The sequence below is a fragment of the Onthophagus taurus genome, chromosome 3 (genome assembly GCF_036711975.1).
Source record: "Onthophagus taurus isolate NC chromosome 3, IU_Otau_3.0, whole genome shotgun sequence".
Classification (NCBI taxonomy): Eukaryota; Metazoa; Arthropoda; class Insecta; order Coleoptera; family Scarabaeidae; genus Onthophagus; species Onthophagus taurus.
Genome location: NC_091968.1, coordinates 2,210,538 through 2,232,453, shown reverse-complemented (window position 1 = coordinate 2,232,453; position 21,916 = coordinate 2,210,538). Strand labels below are relative to the sequence as shown.

Sequence of the window (21,916 nt, the reverse complement as noted above, 5' to 3'; positions counted from 1 at the left end):
AAGAACATTGTAATGTTGAGCTGGTTATTGTTGATATTAAAAAAAAATAAATAAATAAAAAAAAATAAAGTGTTTCAGAAACTACGAATAAATCGGTGTCCATCCAACCTGAAGGGTTTGGATACCCTACTGTACCAGGCAATACCTACCAGGATGCATCCTCTGGGAAATACCCTAAATAGAGATATAACAGAACCTGAAGCACTAACACAGGCCAAAAGAGTAGTATTTTTGCACCCGTCATTTCCTATCTACTTTCTTAGCTGATATCTTCCTTATTATTAGAGATAGCGAAAAACTAAATGCACCACTTGAAAGCTTGAATCTTTCTCTATCTAAAACCGAATTGAATCTTTTATTCGATAAGTTGATATTAAAATCAATAAAAAATGAAGAACACCGCTCTGTACTTAAAATAGCTAAAAATTACCAAATTTCAAGGCCTTGTGCAATTGTTATAAAACTGAATTTTAAAAAACTCTTATCACAGTCAGAAAGAGCGCTCCTTCAACTATCTTAAGCCGGGTTTTCGTCGGTCAATATCTGTCGGCGTCATGCTTAAATCACCCTTAATATCTATCCCTACACGCAGAAACGCTTAAATACTCTTCCTCTCAACAACTTTTTTATATGACCAGGAGACAACTCTAGGACCATATCTATCTTATCGAAAATTTTCTGCTCTTTCTAATGGTATCTTTTAATAACAATTATACAGTTTAATTTAACAACAATTATTAATAAAAATTACAAAGATTTTAATTAAAATAGCTTAACTTTTGAAAATTTTATTTAAGTTATACAGGATGGTCAGAAATATGCGTCAAATTTCCGTATCTCGAAAAGTAAATTTTTTTAAATGGAAACCCCACTTTTTTCAAGTATGTATTTCTTTTTAAGTATGTGATTACATCCTATACTAGTAGAATTACTAGTAGATATACTAATAGAGTTTAAATTTTTTACGTCATTTTTAAATGAGTTATGACGTCATTGATATTTTTTTTAAATGGCAATCCCCCGTTTTTAGAGATTTTTTTTCTGAATCTAGTACAGTAGTCAATATTAATATTTGATACATAAGAAAATGTTCCAGAAAAATTATTTTAAAGTTTTACTACCTCAAGTTTGTTGACATGATCAAAATAGCAGCTACTAATGGCTAAGTAGCTATAGTAACAAATTATTTTAAACAATTTCCTAAGTGTCAAAAATTGATTTAGTAAGTAGTCGACCCCTTTAATACCACATATCTTGATCGCCAACGCATTAACCAAAGAATGGTGAGCCTAACTGTGACTAAATTTAAAAAGTATGGACATCTCTGGAAACATTTCTCGAAGTCTGGCCGACCAAATGTTTTAACGAAGATTCAACAAAACGAGGTTTTGGCTGGGCAAGAAAACCCTCATATTACTGTTTCGATGGTTCACAAAATTTTAAAACCCGTAAAATATCATTCCTATAAAGTAAACCTCATTCATGAGCAATGAATCGTAGTTTTTGCGACAACAATTTTGCAACGATGACGTAGAGTTTGTCAAAAACATAATTTTTTCATTATAAAAATAAAAATAATATTTACTGAATATGGCAAGTAGTGATAATTAGATATTATTAACATCACCAAATAAGATTAAGCAAGAAAAAGAAAAACAAAGAGAAAAATAAAGAAAAGACAGGAAAACAGATATAGAGAGCGGCTAAAAGAAACCAAAAGAATCTGCCGGATATCAGTTGCCAACAAGTGAGAGCAGTTGAAGAGAGGAAAAAAGAGAAAGACAAAGAATCAGGAAATAGCCAGTTGAAGGGCAAACAAGTGGCTCTTTAAAACATGTCTAAAATTAGTAATTCCAGAAATATTACGAATTTCAGAAGGCAGTCCATTCCACAGCGCAATCGACTGTACTGTAAATGATTTATGACAAATTTCAGTTCTATGAACGGGAAATGTAAGAATAGTATCAGAACGTGAACGAGTAGCAAGCTCATGAGTTGATAATTGCTGGAACCTATCTGATAAGTACTTTGGGGTGCAGTTATGAAGGATTTTAAATAAAATGGTTAATAAACGTCTCTCACAGGTTAACATCTGAATGTAATTGCGATACGGCGTTACATGCTCAAATCTATTTAGGTCAAATATGAACCGGATACAATTATTTTGCAATTTACTCAGAAGAGTCACCGAGAGATCGGGATAAACCGCGTCCATATATTCGAAGTGAGGAAATATAAGTGAGTAACAAAGATTACGACGCACCACAGGAGGAAGAGAGCAGCGAAGTCTTTTTAAAGAGTGGAAGCAAGCATAGACTTTTCTGCAAACATGTTGAATCCAAAATTTTTAACTGTGTTAGAAAACCGTATGACATTACCATCCAGCATCAGATCACTATGCCATTCCTTCTATTCCGCTAATGTTGACCCAACTCAATTCCAACTGCAGTTATTCCAACAAGATGGCACGCCACCACACTTCAAGAAGCTACTGAATCAGTTTTTGACACTTTGGCGTGACCGCCGCGTGTTATACACCAAACAGAGCAGGAAATTTTCGATAAGATAGATATACCTCTAGAGTTTTCTCCCTATCAAATAAGAAACTAGTTTAGAAGAAGAATATTTAAGCGTCTTTGCGTGTAGGGATGGATATTAAGGGTGATTTAAGCATTTTTGCTTTATTTATCGACAGACGAAAAGTTTTTAAAGAACTTAAACACTTTTTCCAGTTTCCTCGAATCTTTTGCGGATATTGGGTGTGCGACTTTCTTGGTTAATTTGGATTTGGGTGACCCAATATCGACAATTTTGTTTATTGACTTGTCCACTCAATGTAAATGTTCCCTCGTCGGAAAAAAATATGTTTTTGACAAATTCTACGTCATTGTTGCAAATTTGTTGTCGCAAAAACTACGATTCATTGCTCATGAATGAGGTTTACTTTGTAGGAATGATATTTTACGGGTTTTAAAATTTTGTGAACCGTCGATACAGTAACATGAGGGTTTTCTTGTCCAGCCAAAATCTCGTTTTATTGAATCTCCGTTAAAACATTTGGTCGGCTAGACTTCGAGAAATGCTTCGAGAGATGTCCAGACTTTTTAAATGTAGTCACAGTTAGGATCACCACCTGAGTTGGCGATCAGGATATGTGGTATTAAAGAGATCAACTACTTACTAAATCTGTTTTTGACACTTAGGAAATTGTTTAAAGTAATTGGTTACTATAGCTACTCATGGCTACTGCTATTTTGATCATGTCAACAAATTTGAGGTAGTAAAACTTTAAAGTAATTTGTTTCAAATATTTTCTTATGTAACGAATATTAATATTGACTACTGTACTAGATTCAGAAAAAAATCCTCTTTCATATTCTGTAATAAAAATGGGGGATTGCCATTTGAAAAAAATATCAAGAACGTCATAACGCATTTAAAAATGGCGGAAAAAATTTTAAGTCTACTAGTAATTCTACTAGTATGGGATGTAATCACAAAGTCTCCTGATTTTTCAGCATATAATACGCTGGTAAGAGAAAAGAGTGGGGTTGCCATTTTAAAAAATTAACTTTTCGAGATACGGAAATTTGACGCACATTTCCGACCACCTGTATAACTTAAAAAATTTTTCAAAGATTATGTAAACTATTTTTATTAAAATTTTTGTAAATTTTTTTTTATTTTTATTAATAATTGTTGTTAAATTAAAGTGTATAATTGTTATTACAAGACATCATTTGAAAGAGCAGAAAGTTATCGATAAGATAGATATGGTTCTAGAGTTTTCTCCTAGTCATATAAGAAAGTAATCGACCCGAACAAGGTTTAATAAAACGTATGAATTTAGCAGTTTTGGCCAAAAATATACTTGTGCAAGCGCGTGATCTCTGCGTGTTATACACCACTAGAAAGAGCAGAAAATTTTCGATAAGATAGATATACTACTAGAGTTTTTTTATCAAATAAGAAAGTTGTTTAGAAGAAGAGTATTTAAGCGTTTCTGCGTGTAGGGATGGATATTAAGGGCGATTTAAGCATGACGCCGATAGATATTGACCGACGCAAACCGGGCTTAAGATAGTTGAAGGAGCGCTCTTTCTGACTATGATAACAGTTTTTTAAAATTCAGTTTTATAACAATAGCACAAGGCCTTGAAATTTGGTAATTTTGAGCTATTCTAAGTACAGAGCGGTGTTCTTCATTTTTTATTGATCTTAATATCAACTTATCGAATGAAAGATTCAATTCGGTTTTAGATAGAGAAAGATTCAAGCTTTCAAGTGGTGCATTTAGTTTTTCGCTATCTCTAATTATAAAGAAGATATCAGCTAAGAAAGTACATAGGAAATGACGGGTGCAAAAATACCACTCTTTTGGCCTGTGTTAGTGCTTCAGGTTCTGTTATATCTCTATTTATGGTATTTCCCAGAGTAAAGATGCATCCTGGTAGGTATTTCCTGGTACAGTAGGGTACCCAAACCCTTCAGGTTGGATAGACACCAATTTATTCGTAGTTTGAGCAACACTTTATTGAATGTACAAAAACGACTAAAGAATCACTAAGCTTATTAATATCAGTTAGACATTCTAGTCATAAGTCATTAGAATATATAACACTGAATATAGTTATAGTTATTCTTCCCACTTGTTTTCTTTTCAGCGACGATTGAATATCCAGGATGGCATAAAATTGTACTGTTCAAGAACGCCTTTTAAATTTTTAAAAAATAAAAAAACATTGCGCTTAGCAAAACCAGTCACTCTAGCAATACTGCTTGACTCAGGCGATCGAATACACAAATTACCCTGCCGTTTCAAAAAATTGGTCAACCAGTTCTTTCCAGTCATTTTTCGTTGCTTGTTGAAACCATGATCTAGATTGTTAGCTTCAGCAAATACAAATACTATTCTTCGTACCTCTGTCATAAAATCGTTTTTCCAAATTTTTCAAATGATATAGCATCTCTAATTCTTTAGTTTCATTAAATACTGGTTTAAATCTGCCTTTGTTTACAGGATGTGCTATTCACCTTTTTATGCTGGTTCTTGGAGCACCAAAATGCACACTAGCTTTTCTAATGGACATTTTCTCAATAAAAAACTTCTTTTAAAAGACGCACTTGTCCACCTCTCCCCTCCACAAATTTTCTTTAAGATTCTTTACGACATTAAGGGATGGTTACAAATAAAACCATCGTTTTTTTTTTAAGGAAACATTGTTTTCAGCCGTAACTTCCGGTGGAGACGAGGACGTCGACGACGAAACACATAAAACCGGACCATTTTCGCGCGTACCGTCGTTTAAGTCGCCGCGAAATTAGTTTTTGGAAAAAAGATCGTGCCTTTACGGTTGTTTTAGGGGCCACTTAATTCGACGCGGCTCTTTATTGGTCGACTCCGGGGCACGTTTACAAGACGCGCGTTTTACTGCCCCAGGACTTGGAGTTAATGAACGGTCAGTAAAAGATGTTATTAAGGTTCGGGTCGAAAATTTTCTTATTGTTTCTTTCAATATACGCGAAGAGATCATAAACCGTCTTTTTTTTTGACAAAGTACTTTTTTTTAATTATTTGCGTTAAATTGCTTTATTCGTATGGTTTTAATATCAATCAGAGTTGATTGAATGAAAGATTAAAGTAAGTACAAATATTTTGTTGAGATGAGTTAAATTGGTTCATTAACTTGAGTTAATGATCTTTTAAGACGTTAAAAAGATTATGAGGGTATTAAGACTACTTTAACTGAGAAATTCTTTTCTTAAATTTGCCTTTAATATAAACGGATTTCTCTTAGTAGCATAAAATCTAATTATGTTTAAGTTTATTTGCCAATGAAAATTAGTTCTAAAGCTTATTTAACCTCACCGATAAGCATCGTCATAAATTAAACAACCCATGGGCCAACGATCATCGTCCCGGATAATTTATTACCGATCGTGCGCTACAATAGTTCCAACGTTGGAACGCCATCAATCACAACTCTGTTGATAAGTTAATATATCACATCTGTCGTTAAATGATTAATATTCGCGTACAATTGATACGCAGCGCGTCGGCGAGGACGTCATCGTCTTCGTTTCGGTTAAACCGGGAACGTTTGTCCACTAACCAGGAAAACCGCTTTCTTATCCAATTGTTCAAGCAGCTAAACCAAAGAATAAATCATCGCACCAACCCATTACTACCAACGATAACGTCAAAACGCGTATCGTCACGTCCCAATTCGCGCACATCCCACACATAAAGGAGGTAGAATATGTACTTGATTACGTACGGTAGAGAATAGTGCATAGGTGAAATAAGTCGAAACCACATTGTTTCGTTTTATAACTACATAAATAGACTTTCTAATTCCGCATTTTCAATTTCTTATGAAACTAAATTAAATTGTCTATATCGTTCTTGATTTGAATGTCTTGGATTTTATAAATGATTGGTTGATTTCTTGTAATGATTTCCTGCGAATTTAACCTCTGCAGTTATGAGTTGAAAAACGTTATAATCCACTATCAACTTGAGGTAATTATTATCACTACTTCAAAAATGAAGAGACGAATAACTTAAAATTGGTCTCAAGAAAAGTAGAACCTTACGTTCATCGTGAGTGCAACATTTGTATGACTCTTTCGCCTCCTTACTTTATTTCGAACTTGTGAATCAAAACAAATACAAGCCGAGATCACTTGCGGCCGAGGCGCTACTTCAATTTCACCTTATCTTGAGTGGTCTCTATTGCACTGTCTCGCCCGCAAGCGACGTTGGCTAATTCCTTGACGACCAGCGCAAATACAAACCAACATCGCTTTCGGCCGAGGTGCTACTTCAATTACGCTTAATCTTTAATAGTCTCTGTTGTAAAGCTTCGGCCCAGAACATGCTTAAGCAACATGATGGAGTCTGTTTTGGTGCCAAGAACGGCTGCCTAGAACGTTTGGTCACTTTACTACGGCACGTTAACTTTTAGAAATTTGGAAGTACCATAACTTCATTTTTTTAAATGGTAGCCTCCATATTTTATTACTTAATCGTCTTCGGTGTTTCATTCTACATCTTTTATATCCCATTACATTACATTACATTGCATCGACTACATATCGGGTAGGCGGACTAACCAACCTTGCACCGCGACCCTAAGGATCTATTGTACCCCGATAGATATCGTTATCAAATTTCACCGAACATTAATACCTTGCTCGGCGAAAGGTCATTCAGATCCCTTGAGGAGATAAACTGCGACCCAAAAATCGAGAATCTGATACGGTTAGCGGCAGGACAGTGGCATAAAACATGCTCAACCGTCTCTGCTTCCTCCGCACATAGTCGGCATTCAACATCGTCGGCTAAACCCAACAAGTTGAGGTGTGCTTTTAATCGGCAGTGCCCAGTAAAAGCACCCATTAGAACTTTTATGCTACTACCGGCAAGTCCTAAAATATTCCCGGGTTTGACAGTGGCGATGTTAATAAACACCTTAGCATGTCTCATTCCAGGAGAACTGGTCCACAGTAGGCGAAGTCTCTCTTCAGCGCACAGTCCAATCCTATATTTGGCAATACACCAACTGCTGGTTCCGGCCCCACAAACCCTTCAGCGCTGCCATCTCGTGCTAGCTTATCTGCCGCTTTATTGCCAGCAACCCCAGAGTGACCCGGGACCCAGATCAGAGAGACTCTGTTATCACAACTCAGTGTGTTTAATGTTCTCTTACAATCATTGACCAGAGCCGACACCGTTTTCACGGCTTGCAGCGCCTGGAGAGCGGCTTGACTGTCTGAGAAAATTCGTACTGTCATGTTCTTCACCCCTCTTTCAAGAAGGATTTTAGCACCCATATCAATAGCAAATACTTCCGCCTGGAATACAGTACAGTACGTACCCAGGCTGTAAGCTTGCTTAATTCGAGGTGTCTGGCAGTATACTCCTGCTACTACCCCTTCAGGCGTTTTTGATCCATCTGTGTACAAGCAAATGTCTGCCCGAACCAGAGAATTTTCATTTTCGATCCAGGACTGCCGCTCAGGCAGTACAATCTGGTATCGAGCATTAATCACTGATAGTGATACCGCCAAATCTGACGGCATTGATAGCATCAGTGCTTATAATGTCTTCCGCAGCCCATTGGTAGGACATGTCGGAACAGTTTTGCGCATATTACTTAAATCTGTAAATGGTTGTTCTAGCCACTTTCTCTATATGCAAATGCAGAGGAGATAGGCCAAGCAGAACCTCCATTGCTAGAGTTGGCGTTGTGCCTATCGCACCAGAGATTGCCAATCCAGCTACTCGTTGAATTCGTGAAAGTTTACTGATAAAATTTATATCCCATAAGTCCCATACCTAACATTAATAGTTTGAGATAATTAGGGTTCTTTGAAAAATGCACACATATCATACGGATATTTAGCCTAGTGTGCCATGGAAAACAAGCCGTCTCAATGAGTTCTTGTCAAAGACTCACTTGCTTACGTCATTTGATGCATGTGAGCTAATAATTATCTGTTAGGTCCCTTAATATTAGTACTAAAAAAAGTTCAAATCGATAACAATAACGAAAATAATATTTACACAAATCAAGAAATTCTTAATTTATTTTTTATCAATTTTTTAATTGTGTAAACTCTAGACAAACCGAAAACATTGAAATTGATACTTTGTTTGGTGTCATTTTGTCAAATTACGGAAAGAAGTCAAAAATCTTATTAGAAGGAACAAGAAGGAACATATGGATAAAAAATTTTAGAATACTGAAGGATGCTCGAGAAAGCAGTGGTGTATGATTAAGAATGCCCTGTCGATTGATATAGAAAATAAACGAATTCCTAAGATTGTAAGCAGTAAAGGAGACGTAGTGGATCCTAGGAAAATTTCTAATGTTCTAAATGATCACTTCACCTTTAGTGTAGATAGGTTGCTTGCGGGAAAGCCGGCCGCCAATGTCAGCTTGGATTATGGGATAGATTCCTCAATGTACATTAAGCCTACAACTGCAGATGAAATTGATCATATAATTGATAATATAAAAAACAATGCAGCACCATACGATGAGGGTATAAAACCGAAAGCAGTGAAAGTACTAAAAGGAGTTTTGTCACCTGTTCTATCAAGTATTATCAATAAAGAAATAAAACTTGGTCAATTTCTCGATATCCTAAAGATAGGAAGAATAACTCCAGTGCATAAGGAAAGGCTCAAAAACTTTTCCGGAGAACTATAAACCAATATCTACGCTGTCGGTCTTTGCCAAAATATTTGAATCAATTTTAAAAAGTAGACTACTGTCCCATTTGAATACGATTGGTTTCCAAACATGTGAGTAGCATGGTTTTATGGGCGGTAAAAGCACAGAGACTGCTATTATATCATTGTTGTAATTTGGTTATAGAAATCTCAATGAGAGCAAAACCGTTTTGGCTGGTTTCCTAGACTTGTGTAAGGCGTTTGATGTGAATTTGTCCTAGATACCCTGCTTTTTTAATATATATAAATGATATAACCAATTGTTGTATGCATTGTGATCTTGCCTTGTATGCGGATCATGCTGTTTTGTTCTACAGCGGATCTATGGACTCTGTCTTTTCTGATGCTTAGTGTATCTGGACAATGTTTCCTCTTGGGTAGATGAAAATAATATTAAATTAAACAGCGATAAATATGTATGTACATATGTATATGATCTTTAACAACAAAAAGGCCACTACGAAAAGTCATGAACTTATAATCTCTGATATTAGGTTGAATGTAGTTACAAATAGTACCTATAGGCATTGTCTTAGATAACAGATTAACGTTTGAATACCATATAAAATTAATACAAAAGAAGTTAAACGGTATAAGCTATCATCTAAAACGTAATGGTCAATATTTCAACAATGAAACGAGATTTTCCATTTATTATGCCTATGCTCACCCTTACTTAAATTATCTTTGCGCTTTTTGGAGTCACGCTCGTAAAAAAGACCTTGACAAGCTACAAGTAACACAAAATAAGTTTCTAAAGATTCAGTTTTGTAAACCACATAGCACAAATACTACATCATTGTATAATGGATCAAAACAAAAAAATTGTATTTTATAATGAATTTAAGCGACTAAGGAGGTTGTTAAAAAATGAAATAAACGACAGTTACATTAAGTATCTTAACAACATACAAAATACCATCAAGACTGATTCGTCCAGTATATGGAATTTTCTCCAAGCTAAGAAACGTACCACAAGAATACCCTGTAATCTGATTGATAGTGCGAGCAATGTTCTTGCTGATCCTCAAGATATTGTAAATGCTTTTGCTGACATGTTTTCTGCTGTTCACACTGTATCTACTGACCGAACTTTCACTGAATCTAATTTCAATCCGTTGCCATACTCTTTTCATCCCACTACAGAAGAGGAGCTAATTAAATTAATGGCAATGTTTTCTAATAAACATACTGCTGGAGATGATTTGTTGCCAAGTTTTATGGTCAGAGATTGCCGTAATATATTTGCTTGCCCTCTTAAATTTATTATTAACTTGTCCATTACGTCTTATGAATTTCCTGAAAGATGGAAACGATCAAGAATTGTGCCTGCTTATAAAAAGGATGATCGTACGTCCCTCTCAAACTATAGACCAATTTCGATAATTTCCAATTTTGCTAAACTATTTGAAAAGTTATTATATTCTTTTATGTACACCAGCACGTGCCCCTTTGTGTCAGCTTCCCAGCATGGTTTTGTTTCCAGTCACTCTACAGTTACCAACTTGGCTACGATTTCCGAGTTTATCAGTAGCACCTTGGATAGACGTGGGCAGGTGGATGTTGTATACACTGAACTATCCAAAGCCTTTGATCTGATTGACCATAGAATTCTCTTGTATAAATTGAGCTCGTTCGGATTTGTTCCTTCAGCAATTCAACTTCTGGCCTCTTATTTGCAACATAGAAAATGTTATGTTGCTTACAATGGATATTTTTTTAATGAGTTCACTCTTACCTCAGGGGTTCCACAGGGATCAAATTTGGGCCCTCTATTATTTGTTCTTTTCATAAATGACTTACTTCTAAAAATTGATTGTCGGATGTTGGGATATGCTGATGATATCAAGATCTATGCCGAAGTCTCATCGATGGCAGATGCAGATAAACTGCAGCACAACTTAAACACAATAGTGCAATGGTGTAAGACCTACAAACTTAACCTTAATATAGATAAATGTTGTGTACTTACTTATAGCCGATGCTCGTCACCATGCATATATCCTTACAATATTGCTGGCAGCACTTTAAGTCGTGTTGAGGAGTACAGGGATTTGGGGGTCCTGTTTGATGCAAGTCTTCATTTTAAAAAACATATCAATAATGTGTGTTCGGAAGCCTTTAGGTCCCTAGGTTTTGTGATGCGTATGTCTAAATATTTCACAAGTGTCAGCTTATTAAAGACCTTGTATTGTGCTTACGTTCTGAGTAAGTTAGAATACGCTTGCCTGATTTGGAGTCCCTTATATGCATGTGAGTTCTTAAGCCTTGATCGAGTCCATCGTAGATTCTTAAAATTTCTTTCTTACAAATCTGATGGAATTTACCCTGAGCGAGGTATACCACAAAATGATTTGCTTACACGATACAATATGATTTCCTTGATGGACAGAAGAAACGCGTTTTATGAAAGGTTTCTACAAAGGCTTATCGAATATAACATCGATTGCCCTTTCATTCTTGAGCGACTAGGGTTTGTTGTTCCAAGGAGTAACTCAAGATATAGCTGCGTATTCGTCATTCCTTTTGCTAGGACAAACATTATGAGACGGGCGCCAACATACACTCTCTGTAAAGTGGGCAACAGGATTCCAGACAATCAGTGATCACCTGTATGTAAATTCACTTATACATTACACAAACTATTAATGTTAGGTATAGGACATATAGAGTTTAAAAGATGTAAAATGAGACGCCGAAGACAACTAAATAATAAAATAGGGGGGGTGCCATTTAAAAAAATGAAGTTATATTACTTCAAAATTTCGAAAAGTTATTCATTTAATATTAAAATTCGAATAACTCGAGAACGGCCGAATCAAATTGCAAAAAGCGAAGTTATTCATAAGCCTTGAAAACAGGCAAACCCAAACTTCTAAAAATATACAGTATGTTCCATTTAAAAAAATTAAGTATGAAGCGATAACCGGAAGTGTTAGAACACATACATCTGAATTCTCAAATTTTTATTTTGGCTAGAACCCCAGAAACGTCTAATGACCGGTCTCGCTGAGACATCCTGTATAATTTAAATATATTGCATATGGAGTACGAAAACACGCATAAAATAAACTTTTTTAATTCCTTAAAATAGATTAACTGTACCTAATTTTCATGTAGATTAAAAGTTTCCTGCAAAACTACGGGGGCATGGTTAAAGCGGTGAAGAGTGTCGTTTGGGGGTAGCGGCAATTTAAGTTTTTATACATAGCCCGGGTAAATTACCACGGAGGAACTTTTGAGTGGTCCGCCACCGGAACGCTAAGAGCATTATCATTCTAGGTTACGTTCGCTCCGCCAAACCTGAACCGTGTTTTGCCCTGGTATAAATTAGGGGCCAACGGATGGGGTTGTGTGGTCACCCTTGAAATGAAAGTGGCGCATATTGCAGCAGACGTTTAATCATGCCACGAGAACCACCACAACTCGAGTCCTACCCCCTAAGATAGATCGAAACTTCTCCTACTAATTAAACTAGAATGTGTAATGTTCGCGAATCGAAGAGAATAGAAATGTTTTAGGTTCAGTTTTTGTTTTTAATTGGGAGATAAGAAACCACTTTAGTAATTAAATTAAAAAAAATTGGCAATGTAAATATATTTAAGTATGATATCTTAGAAGCAGAAGCATGTTCGTGTAAGCCCATTTGAGTTTGATGAACTCGCCGTAGTAGATTGCAGCGGCACTCCAAAGCTTAAGAACATTCATCCTGCTTCAATAAACACTTTTTCAGTTAGTCAACGTGCCGTCCTCGAAGTCGCTCGCCTTAATGAAATATGCATCGTCCCAGTTGACGAAACGAGCCGGATCGTTAGTTCTCTTGAAATTTTAATGAAAATAGCGTTCAGTTTTTTTTTACTCCACCCCATAATTCTCCTTTATTCCCTCGGTATTTTCGTGTGTACATTGCCTTTTTTATTAAGACGACGACAAGGGTTCTCTTTTGAAGTGAAAATTCGAGTAAATGTTTACCGTTTGAGAATTCCCTTCTTTTTTGCGTTAATTGATACATTTCTTTATTATCCGGTGTGCAAAAGTTGGTGGGTTTTAGTATGTGTATATTCGGAGAGATTCTGGCGTTTCTGCCCACGTATGCAGGAAGCAAATCTGGCGGTGCATTAACATTAGCATTGTTGTCTAGCAGACGTCTGCGCCGCTCCCATAACGAGCCTTTCTCATGTCTAACAGTTGGCACCGCGCATTACGAAACTTCATAAGATGAAGATCTGTGCATTGTTGCTTGCCTTATTTCAAATACAACACGTAAAATTCAACTAGGCATAGAAATAGAAATCAACGATCACAAAACGAAATTCAATTATTATAGCTCTTAAAGAAATGTGCATATAAAATTCATTTTCAAGATAAAAAAAAATTGTTTTTGATTGTTGCATTGACTTAAAACATAATCAAAAAAAGAAAATAACCGAATCACCCATCCCTTTTGGTGTATTCTCTTCTCGAGCGAATTATAAAACCAATTTGGAGTGAAGCGCTGTACAGATGACGTCGGTGGTGTAAATCCAATTAAAAACCTCGCGTAACACCGAGCATGTACCTACATACAGACAACCGTATAGAACTACAATGTATAGAGCTTCGTATTCGATTCATGCAGTTCATAAAAGCGGAGTATAATGTAACAGAATAAAAAAAAACAATTTTTACATTATAGTTCGTAGAGATTTCTATTTTATATAGAGTTAAACTCAAATCATTCATAGATTTATTATTAAATTAACAAATTTGCATTCATACCACCTACTTCGTCCCATCCTGCAAGAATTTCGGTTGCAATTAAGTCACACCTTCACACTTCCTTGTTGGAGATATTTTACCATCCCATCTTATTATACAGTGCGTTTCAAAAGTAACGGATAAATTGGATTTTGACATTTGAAAATGTCAAATCAAAACAATTGGTTGCCATGGTTACGCACTGCTACTGCTATTTTCTATATCAAATGAATGAGAAATAATAAAACTTAAAATTAATTTTTCTCGAAAATTGTCTTATGTAACCGATATTAATATTTATTGCACATAATTCAGAAAAAAATTCTCTTTCAAATTCCGATATAAAAAATGGGGTGTTCCATTTAAAAAAAACTTCGATGATGTCATAACTCATTTAAAAATGGCGGAAAAAATTTAAAATATACACCAAAAAATTACAAAAAATTTATATCTTTAGACCCGTTTCAGCGATCTTTTCATAAATTGTTTATAATAATTTTATCGAATTTATCCGTTACTTTTGAAACGCACTGTATAATAATAATAACAGACTTTATTGGAATGGAATTTCACAAAATAACAATATAAATTTAACTGGTTGGCAAGGGCGAAGTTAAGACAATCGTCTTCTCTTCCACTCAACCCTGCCATAAAAATAAACAAAATATAATAAAAAAAAAACAAAAAAAATTAATAAATACAAAACAAAACTAAACGAGGTAGGGTAGAGAAACCAGTTATGCCCACATTTAATACTCTTCAACTTTTAAAATTCGGTATCATAGTTCCATTTCGGTATCACCTTCCATTTTATTTGCGTATCAAGTATTTTAAAACACAAAAAAATTTTTAAAAGTAAATCAATTTCTCCATTTATGGCCATAAAATTTCCACTTATGGTCACCATAATTTGTTTGCGTAAAAATCAACCGTAATAAAGTACAATTTTTAGATTTTATTAGGCACATAGATACAACTTAGGAGATGAATACATTTATTGTTTTTCAAAACACTGCAGAAAACAATCGTCATCTTTCAATCAACATTTGTCAGTTCGGGTTCTGGAAGCGTTCCAATTTCTTCGTTTGTAATGGCACATTTGCCATTGTCTAACACTTTGAAATGTGTCTTACAATTAGTCTGATCTAAGCTTTTTAGACATTGTACTTCAAACATATCGCTGTTTTGCAACACACTCCTGCAAGGCTGTAACTCCATACATATCTATTGTTTCTTGATTTTCTGTCTCAATATCGTCTACATCATCTAAGCTGCTCCTGCTTTCTTCTTCCTCCTCTTCTTCTTCTAAACAGTTTTCGTTTGTCTTCTTCGTCTTCTTTGCCTTCTGCCCTTCCTCTACTTTATTTTTCTGCATTACCCTTTTCTTCTTTCTCTCCATTTTCAGCTCTTCTTGAATGTCCTTCTCTTTCTCTTTGAGTTCAAAATATTCCACCCATTTGTCAGACGTAACAACGCTTGGAGTATATTCTTTTTTCTTTATCACGTATCACTGAGGCAAGAGACCGTTTAGGTATGGCAAGTATATTCGACGTTGATGATGTTGATGGATCAATACTTTCAGCTTTACCGTTGAAGTACAAATCTTGTAATTGTTGAGCAACAGCTTCATTCTTTTTTTCGGAGGATAAGCCTTCTAATTGACGAGGCAAGCTTTCTTGGGAGTTTGAAATTTGGAGTGTTTGCACCTCACTGACTATTTCATTAGAAGCTTCGAATTCTTGCATCACCTCTATTTCCGAAACTGGATTATTTAGTATCTTTGGTAATGATTGCTTGAGGGAGTGCAGGTACCTGAATGGCAGGGTCGAGGTGAAGCAAACTGCCCGCCTGCATTGACTCAAAATAAAGTTGTCACATTCACTTTATCCGAATTTATAGATTCATTGTAAACGTTTTGTCCTCTTGGCCTGATAATGAGTCCTCCTTTTGGAGCCAAACTGAGGCAAGTCTCATCCATATTAAAGACGCGCTCTGGATCCATTAGTGCTACAATTTCTTCTTCTGTGAGTAAAATTTTAACTTCCTTAAACCAGTTCCGTATTTTGTCCTCAGTAACAGAGCCCCTTGCCTCATTTACATATTCAACATGCTTCTGGGTGTCTCTTTAGGAAAGAAGTAAACCACTTTTTGCCGGGTTTATTGTTAGAAAATGGAGTTTTCAAAATCCATTAAAGCATCAAATTTAACAGAATGGCCATAACTGAGTTTACGCTAATTCACTTATGGCCACATCATGGCCATAACTGACAAATTTCACAAAATTCGCTCTACTTATGGCCACGTTAACAAAAATACGCTTAACCTCAATTTATATTTATAATATTATTAAATACTTAAGATTTTCGAGCACAGCACATCAGCTAAAACATGGAAACCACTTTCAAATTGTTTCTCGACAAATTCCCGAATTTGATCATTCACAATTTTTTCTAATACTTTAGACAAAACAGGTAAAATAGTAATTGGTCGCAGGTCGGAAAATGTCATAGGATTTTTAATCTTTGGCAAAGGTGTTACCAAAGATTTCTTCCAAAGAATATGTGTGACGTAAGGAATGATGAAAGGACAACAGTAATGTATCATCACAACCGAGAGTCTATCATATCCCACTCTGCCAGTTTTGATATTTAACAAATGGCCCGCAACAATATGCTCCGAAACAGGCACAAAAGCAAACAATTCATTAAAAGTAGACTTTTTCATAGTAACATAACCCTGAACTAAGTCTAGCTCAGCGATCATTGAGTTTTCAGCAGCTTGTAAAAAATTATCATTAATGCCTTCAACATTATTCTCTTATTACTCTTTATTACTCTTTTGATTTAGTAACATTCAGATGCCTTAGTGATTTCCAGACGCAGAAGACGAGTACGTCTTCTGCTCTGTCTCTAGTGCGCGTACAACATGTTTTCTAAAAGATTTATATTCATTAAGTGCTAGTTCAGTTTTAGACTATTTGTATTTGCTGTAAAGACCATTTTTAAGCCTAATCATGTCTCTAAGCAGGGTATGTGGAAGACTTTCAAGACATTATTTTCTTCAAGACGTAAACCTACAACTGTATTTACACTTATTATAACTAGAATATGGTGATATTGCATCTCTCATTGAAGCCCTCGATGATCTTTCGATAATCTATAACTTCCATTTGATCATCCCAACCATCTACTAGTAGGAACGTTTTAGAAGATCAGATATTGGTTAAAGAATATTATATGTTGCTTCGAATAGACTACAGACTGCTTCCAGAAGATAACTATGGACTACTTTATTCAAGGCTACTGATTGTTTGCAGAATACTAGATACTGATTGCTGAAGAGTGCAGAAAATTAGATACTGGTCGAATAAGACTGTTGGATACTTAACCTTACATATTGTTTGGAGTAGATAGTGCTGATGGAAGTCTAGATACTAGTTGCAGAAAACTCTGCTCTGCCTTCAGAAGATGAGATAGATACAGGTTGAGGACACCAGTATCTATCAACCCTTTTTTGGATTTAGCAACCAACGTTCCAGTTGGAGGAGTTTTCAAAGGTATAGAAAGCTACTGCAAGATATTATGTAGGGTCTTGCTTACTATTTATTAGTTATCCATGCTCTCCTAAGGCATTCAATCTTACACAACGGGGCAACCACACCGGTTGTATTTGACTCTTCTCTAGGGTATCTACAATATCCTCCAATTCTTCTCCTTCACAACTATTTCTTTTTAAGTTCTGCGTGTCACTTAGCTCTTTAGATGTCTTAAAACAATGAAAAAAATCAAGTTAATACCTAATTTGAATGTTGAATAAAAAACAGATGGTACAAATTAACGAAACTATCTATTAATATTAATGGAATCTACAGAATGGGAAGTTACGTTATTATGTTTTACAAGTATGTCCGCGCAAAGACATCAAGCATTCTGGGAACAGCTGCCTCAGTTCTTGAAGATATCACCTGCTTGTGTGCTTTTGCTGAAACCACACATCCTGTTGCATCTGCAACGCATTGAGTCGTGGTGCCATAACAGTTTGAAGCATTTGAGTGTATCCATCCGAGTTAACGGTCAGTGTTACTCCTCCCTCTTCAAAAAAGTGCGGGTCGATGACAACTTAATTTACCACCAATAGCAGCAATACCTAGCTTACTCGCAACAATATGGCGTCAGATTTGGCGGGATTCCGACAGTAGTTCCCCCCCTCCAGCGTCCTTCCCAACCGTTACCCCCCTCCTAGAATTAATACTCGCTTTTCTACACATAAACTAAACTAGGGAAGGAGTTTTGCCGCACCCTGTAGATAATATTCTACCTAATAAAAAGAAGTGGAATTAGAAGCTTTCTTCAAATCCACGGAGTGTACATTGTAAGGTCGCTTTCTATCATCTTGATAAGAGTGCAAATTCTGCGACTATAAATGCAATCATGATGTTTATCAATTGGAGAAAGTTCAAATTGAGTGTCGACGGTTTTGGTGATAAGAACATTACAATTCTCTTTAAAACAAGATGGAATACAATCGACACGTAATGATATTATAAAGTAATAATGTGTAATAATGGAATGTAATAACATGATTTTGATGTACAAAAATTGATATTGAACTTGATGAAAATGTGACCAAAGAGAAACTGACGTGCCCTATGTATTACAAGAAGGCGTCGTCGTCAGAAGAACTCCATCCCTTCGAGGATTCCTAAGCTAAGACGGCGTGAAATCCTGAACGAATTTTCATCGAAGCGTGAAGATTAATCTCGATGATTTCCAGTGGTTTTCAAGAAAAGATTTCATCGATTTCTCTTTGTCCACTTTTTCAAGTACAAAAAAAGTCGTTAATAAGCAATGTTAAAATTAAAACGTCCTCCGTCCTAGGTCGATTTCATCAAATTACCTCGGTAAAATTAATAAGAGGGCAAGAGGGTAGTAATTAATCGTTTCCCTCTCTTTAAAAGGTACTTAGAAACAATTAGGCCTTTGGAAGAACGTTGCTTTTAACATTCATTAGCCCTCGGTTAACCGTATTTATTTTTTTATTACATCTTCAAAACCAAATTTATAACTTCTTTTAGGTTTTTAATTTTTTTTACTTCTTGGGTTGTTGGTTGTTGTAGAGTTGTATAAACACGCGTCCCGTTTATATAATATAGGGGATATTTTATGGCCGGGCCGGGTTCGATTTACAACACGCGGACGTCGATGGTCAATTTATGTGTGCCTCTTTTCGATAATGCTCGGTCGTGGGTGAGTCCGCAGACGCATAAAACACGTCTTCGGCTCCATTACGCTTATACATGTCCCTCTTGTCTTGTCTCCATCGGAAAATCCTTTGTCCTTCCGAAGAGGGACTTATCTTTGGACACTGTTGAAACCGATCGCCATTTCATCTATCTAAGTACCTTCTTCAAGAGGTCGTTTGAGGTTTTTCAAACGAAAAGAGTCTTTTATGTTTAAAATAAATGTTTTTGTTAGATTTGATGTTATTTATAAAAAAAAAATTTGTGGTTTGAATGTGTTGTAATCTTAAATCAATCTTTGTTTGACTTTCTGACATTTTTTTAAATCGTCTGATCTTTTTGGAACCTTTACATCTGGAGTGACATAAATAAGATGATTTAAGCTAAATTATCGTAAAATTTACAACGGGAAAAAAATTTTATAAAAAATACTACTAGATACAAATTTTGACATTAATCAATACTGTAACCGCTGTTGAAACCATGGCTCGATAAGGCTGTGGTGTATTTGCATTACAAATTTTTTTCTTGAAACCGGTTTCGACTTTTCACAACATTAATGACATATGCATTCAAAAGTACAAAAGAACGAAAGTGTTCAGAATTCCATACAATACGCACAAAGGCCACCGTTTAGTTTTGCGAACTACTAAAGCCGAATGATTTTAGTTCTAGATAGAGTGTTAGTTCTAGTGACAGTGTTAAGTAACGCTAGTAAGCACTAGATAGTGCTAGATTGTGTGTTGTTATTGAACTAAAACTAGAAAGTTTCAACCAAGAACTAGAATCATTCGGGTTTAGCCATCTTAAGAGACATACTGCTTAACCCAAATGTTTCTATTTATAAGTCTAATGTTAGTTCTAGTGACAGTGCAAGTGTAATTCTAGAACTAACAGAAGACCTGAAACTAGAATCATTCGGGTTTAGCCGTCTTGAGAGACATACTGCTTAACCCAAATGTTTCTATTTCTAAGTCTAATGTTAGTTCTAATGACAGTGCAAGTGTAATTCTAGAACTAACAGAAGACCTGGAACTAGAATCATTCGGGTTTAGGCGTCTTGAGAGACGTGCGGCTAAACCCTAATTATTCTAGTTCTAGGTTTAATGTTAGTTCTAGTGATACTGCTAGTAAAAAACTAGCACTGTCAGTAGACACTGTTTTAGTATTGGACTAGCACTATCACTAGAACTAACACAAGACCTAGAACTAGAATCATTCGGGTTTAGCCGTCTTGAGAGACGTGCGGCTAACCCCGAATGATTCTAGTTCTAGGTCTTGTGTTAGTTCTAGAATTACACTTGCACTCACTAGAACTAACATTAGACCTAAAACTAGAATCATTCGGGTTTAGCCCGAGAAGATAGTATTATTGAAATTTCCTGGAAAAAGTTATTAAAGTGGAAATTGTCATGTTTATAAAAAAAATAAATAATACGATATTTAAAAAAAAACTTATCAACTGTATTTTTAAGTATTAGGATATGATATGTATGCTAAATTGAACCTTAAAGATTGTAGTTTATGATATGATATGAAAATTATAAGATTATATCATTGAAATTTCTAGAAAAAAATGTTTAAAGAGGAAATTGTCGAATTTAACAATGAAAAATAATACGAAATATTCAAAAAATCATATCGGATGTATTTTTAACGATCAAGATATGATATGTGTGTTAAATTGAAGCTTAATGATTCTAGTTTATGATATGATATAAAAACTATAAGGTGATATTAATGAAACTTCCTGAAAAACATTATTAAAGAAGACGTTGTCAAATTTATAAATCAAAAATAACACGATTTTCAAAAAATCATATCGACTGTATTTTTAAGAATCAGGATATCATATGTATGCTAAATTGAAGCTTAAAGATTGTAGTTTATGATATGATATGAAAATTATAAGATTATATCATTGAAATTTCCAGAAAAAATTTCTTAAAGAGGAAATTGTCGAATTTATCAATGAAAAATAATACGAAATATTCAAAAAATCATATCGGATGTATTTTTAACGATCAAGGTATGATATGTGTGTTAAATTGAAGCTTAATAATTCTAGTTTATGATATGATATAAGAGTTATAAGATTATATCATTGAAATTTCGGGAAAAAGATTGCTAAAGAGGAAATTGTCGAATTTTACAAAGAAAAATAATACGAAATTTTCAAAAAATCATATCGGATGTATTTTTAACGATCAAAATATGATATGTGTGTTAAATTGAAGCTTAATGATTCTAGTTTATGATATGATATAAAAACTATAAGGTGATATTAATGAAATTTCCTGTAAAACATTATTAAAGAAGACGTTGTCAAATTTATAAATAAAAAATAACACGATTTTCAAAAAATCATATCGACTGTATTTTTAAGAATCAGGATATCATATGTATGTTAAATTGAAGCTTAAAGATTGTAGTTTATGCTATGATATGAAAATTATAAGATTATGTCATTGAAATTTCCAGAAAAAAATTCTTAAAGAGGAAATTGTCGAATTTATCAATGAAAAATAATACGAAATATTCAAAAAATCATATCGGATGTATTTTTAACGATCAAGATATGATATGTGTGTTAAATTGAAGCTTAATAATTCTAGTTTATGATACGATATAAAAGTTATAAGATTATATCATTGAAATTTCGGGAAAAAGATTGCTAAAGAAGAAATTGTCGAATTTAA

The 21,916-nt window shown here is 34.8% G+C and overlaps 1 protein-coding gene and 1 long non-coding RNA gene across 2 annotated transcripts in view; both read left to right on the top strand.

The window, feature by feature from the left end:
* The window catches only part of LOC111420077 (slit guidance ligand), a 170,278-nt gene that overhangs the window by 115,318 nt on the left and 33,044 nt on the right, over positions 1 to 21,916 (top strand). The window lies entirely within an intron of this gene.
* Positions 3,171 to 3,678, top strand: LOC139429380 (uncharacterized). Its single transcript, XR_011640023.1, has 2 exons — positions 3,171 to 3,293; positions 3,352 to 3,678. It is a non-coding gene; the product is annotated as an uncharacterized lncRNA (long non-coding RNA).